Source organism: Tenrec ecaudatus, chromosome 2 (genome assembly GCF_050624435.1).
Source record: "Tenrec ecaudatus isolate mTenEca1 chromosome 2, mTenEca1.hap1, whole genome shotgun sequence".
NCBI classification, from domain to species: Eukaryota; Metazoa; Chordata; class Mammalia; order Afrosoricida; family Tenrecidae; genus Tenrec; species Tenrec ecaudatus.
In genome coordinates this window covers 145,488,330-145,492,919 of record NC_134531.1, presented here as the reverse complement: position 1 = coordinate 145,492,919, position 4,590 = coordinate 145,488,330, and the positions used below count along the sequence as shown (strand labels likewise).

The window sequence follows — 4,590 nt, the reverse complement described above, 5'->3', positions numbered from 1 at the left end:
ATCTTACATACTTTGGATATCTTGCCAGGAGATACAAGTCTCTGGAGAAGAACATTGCGTTTGGTACAGTAGAGGGGCAGGATAAAAGAGGAAGGCCTTCCAGATGGATTGACATCATGGCTGCAACAATTGCCTCAAACACAGGAACAGTTGTGAGGACAGCACAGGACTAGGCAGTGTTTCATTCTGTTGTGCATAGGGACACTATGAGTTGGAGGGATTTGATAGTACCTACTAACAACACTTCCATGAGCACTGATTGTGGATCCAAGCAAGACAAAATCCTTAAGAACTTCAATCTTCTTTTAATTTATCTTGATGTTATCTATCTATCTATCTATCTATCTATCTATCTATCTATATTTTTAAATGCAGGAGGCTTTATTGGGACTCCATAGTGAGGCCATGTCAAATCAATCAGAGAAGGTGATTCACTAAGACATGAGATCCCTTATAAAGTAGAAGCTTGTAAGTCTTCATATCTGGTGTAGCAAAAGCTCAGACATCTGCCCCCTCATCAAAGCCCATAATCAAAGGCTTCTGGGCTGTTCTGCAAGTTGAGAGGTAAGAACCCTCGGTAGGCATTCATATCCAAGCAAAGGGTTGATGTTATGGGATTCTTCTTCATGCTAGCCATCCAGAGCTTAAGTTTCTGACTCTCAAGTGCTTCCAGGCGTTCAAACCAGGCCCAGATGAGGTAATCAATCATAGAAAGAGAGTTGCCACTAAAGAATGTTGTCTTCTTATTCACCAGAACCTCCTCTAACTTTCTGAATTCTTTTAAAAAACATTTTATTAGGGACTTATACAACTCTTATCACAATCCATACATATACATACATCAATTGTATAAAGCACATCTGTACATTCTTTGCCCTAATCATTTTCAAAGCATTTGCTCTCCACTTAAGCCCTTTGAATCAAGTCTTCATTTTTTTCCCCTTCCTCCCCGCTCCCCCCATCCCTCATGAGCCCTTGATAATTTATAAATTATTATTTTGTCATAACTTTCTGAATTCTTACACTGTTCTACACAGAGCAGTCTTCCTTATCTCACCTTCTAACAAGGCTTCCTCACAAAGGTGATATCTTAGCAAATAACTCAAAGACCATCTTTTGGTGAGCTTTCTCACAGGGCACATCTGGGAACAGCTTTTTCCCTGGCTAGGCTTCATCCAGGTGATGGGAGGTTCATAGATGAGTTGACCCTGTTTTCCAGAACTGGCACCAGGCCAGAGAAATTCTTTGAGAAGAACCACTCTGGTTTGTTTTTCAGGTTGATATTGATGACTTCATGATCTATTTCCTTGGCTCTCAGCACCAGGAGTGTCCACTTTGATGTGATCTATTTCCCAGTTATTAGGATTTTAGTTTACTTTACATTTAGTTTCACTTCATACTGGAGTCTTCAGTCCTTGATCTTCATCAGCAAGTGCTTCAAATACTCCTCACTTTCAGCCAGCAAGGGTGTGTCATCTGCATATTCCAGGTTGTTAGTAAACACACTCCATTCCTGATGTCATGTTCTTTTTTATGTAGTCCAGCTTTTTGAATTATTTTCTGTGTATAGAATAAGAATGGGGTGAACAAGTGGCCATCTAGCTCAGAAGCAAAAAAGCCCACATGGAAGAAGCACACCGGCCAGTGCGATCACGAGGTGCCAAGGGACCAGGTATAAGGTATCATGCAAAAAAAAAAGATATATGTTTGTGTATGTATATATGTGTGTGTGTGTATGTATGTGTATGTGTATATATATATATATATATATATATATATATATATATATATATATATATATATATATATATATACCATATTAAATGAAGGGGGAAGTGCAGAGTGGAGACCCAAGGCCCAAGTGTCGGCCAATGGAGATCCCCTCATAGAGGGGTTTAGGAGAGGAGATAAGTTAATTAGGGTGCGAGGTAGTACCGATGAAGAACACAGCTTTCCCCCAGACCCTGGATGCTTCCTCCCCCCAACTACCATGATCCGAATTCTACCTTGCAGGGCTGGATAGGGCAGAGGTTGTACACTGGTACATATGAGGGCTGGAGGTACAGGGAATCCAGGGTGGATGATACCTTCAGGACCAAGGGTGTGAGGGACGATGCTGGGAGAGTGGAGGGTGAGTGGGTTGGAAAGGGGGAACTGATTACAAGGATCCACATGTGACCTCTTCCCTGGGAGAGGGACAGCAGAGAAGGGGGGAAGGGAGACTCCGGATAGGGCAAGATATGACAAAATAACGAGGTATAAATTACCAAGGGCATATGAGGGAGGGGGGAATGGGGAGGGAGAGGAAAAAAAAAAGAGGACCTGATGCAAGGGGCTTAAGTGGAGAGCAAATGCCTTGAGAATGATTGGGACAGGGAATGTATGGGTGTGCTTTATACAATTGATGTATGTATATGTATGGATTGTGATAAGAGTTGTCTGAGTCCCTAATAAAATGTTAAAAAAGAAAAGAGGAGAAAAAAATGATTAGGGCAAAGACTGTACAGATGTGCTTTATACAATTGATGTATGCATATGTATGAACTGTGATAAGAATTGTATGAGCCCCTAATAAATTGTTAAAATTTAAAAAAAGCTGTAAAAACCCCCAATAAAAAGATTTTTTAAAAATTAATAATAAATAAATAAAAAAGAGAAAGCCTCAGGAAAAAAAAAGAATAAGAATCGGGATGTTTTGAGAATGATGAGGGCAATGCATGTACAGATGTGCTTTACACAATTGATGTCTGTGTGGATTGTGATAAGAGTTGTGTGAACCCCCAATAAAATGATTTAAAAATAAATGAAAAAAGACTAAGAATGGGGAAAGGATACAACTCTGATATAAGCTTTTCCTGATATTGACCTATGAAGTAAAAAACAAAACAAAATAACAACAATGAAAAGCCCTGCAGTATTCTCTTGTTCTGTTCAAATGACTGCCTCTTAGTCCATGTATGGGAAGCATGTGAGCACAATGAAGTGTTCTGGAATTTCCATTCTTCTCAATGCTATCTATAGTTTTTATGACCCACACAGTCAAATGCCTTTGCACAGTCAATAAAACACAAGTAAACATCTTTATGGAATTCTTTGCTTTCAGCCAAGATCCATCTGATGTCAGCAATGATATCCTTTACTCCATGTCCTTCTCTAAATCTGGCTTGAATTTCTGGCAGCTTCCTGTTAATGTACTACTGCAAACATTGTTGACTCATATAAAAAGTAAAACCCAACTCACTGCCATTGGGCATATTTGTCTCTATTAGAATTTTTGTATGAGACAAATGGGGTAAGGGACATGGAAGTGGTGGTGGTGAAGGGCAGAAATCAATAGGGATAGGTACTCAAGATGAGGGCTGAGTGAACGGATGGTGAGAGCCAACCTATTCAGAATTCTTCAATAGCTTCTCTGGTCCACAGGATATAGTGGGATTTTTTTTCTCCTTAAAAAAAATCATTTTATTAGGGGCTCATCCAACTCTTATCACAATCCATACGTACATCAATTAGGATGTAGTTTTAACTCCTTTCCCAGTTTCCAAGTCCCTCCATAAAGCTGGCTCTTTGCTTCCTGTCCTGTCTCATCGGCCACTGCTCCTCCACTTCATTTTACAAACTGAACATGACACCACCACTAGTCATTCCTGGAGCATTCCAGGCCTCAAGTCTTTGCATAAAGTGTGATTTTGAAGAGAAAATGGTCTCCAAAAATCTGTCATTACAACAAATATGTCAGGAAGCTTTCAGAGAGCTGGAGCAGTGTTGGGAAGGGACCCAGAGCGCATATATTGGGGAGAAAGCGGGGCTAAGGAGAAGGGGAGCAAGAGAAAGTTAATATGGTTCAAGTAAATGACATTTGACAGATTGTAGGCAGGCCAGTGGGCAGGCTTCTCTTGGCAGTGAGGCTCGCACAGGAGGAGAGCTTGGAGGGATTGCTTAGTTCTCGACTTCTACTGCTGTTCTCTACCTTACTTCTTCCTTTAGAGATTTATTGCCCTGGGGAGTCTCATGGAAGGACTCATTTATTCTGTTAGGAGCCTCAATCAAGGCCCCCAGGATTCTGTAGCGAAGTGACATGCTTAAATATGGCTCTTCTACTTATGATTTTGTAATACTCATCAGATAATTGGGTGGGACCACACAAACATGGTTTTCAAAAAACTGATTGAGGAGATGGGTCGATTTTGCCATTGCAGTGGGAATAAGAGAGCCATCTCAGAAGCAGAGAAAGAAAGAGAGAGAGAGAGAGAAAATCTCATGACCATCCAGAAAAAAAGAGCACCGTTGGAGCATGTTTGGGATCCTTGTATGAAATAGGGGGGGCAGCAGCGCTTACAGCACTGAGACCATGAGACAGAAGAGAGGTGCTTGACCAAGAGAATCATGCCTGCTAGCATGGCAGAGGGGAGGCACTTTGGACAAAATAAATATATTCTTGCCATTTCATAATCGGCTAACTTCCCTAATAAGCCCCTATAATCCTGAGTACTGTCTGAGCTCCGTGTAGCCATTGCAACAGATTATTGAACCCAGCAGAGAAGTAGAGTGTCCTGGAAGGGTGGTTGGTTTCAGAATGGGGTAATGAAG

At 41.0% G+C, this 4,590-nt stretch overlaps 1 pseudogene; it reads right to left on the bottom strand.

The window, feature by feature from the left end:
* Positions 1 to 517: 517 nt before the first annotated feature.
* Positions 518 to 4,080, bottom strand: LOC142440137 (glutathione S-transferase omega-1 pseudogene; annotated as a pseudogene).
* Positions 4,081 to 4,590: the final 510 nt, after the last annotated feature.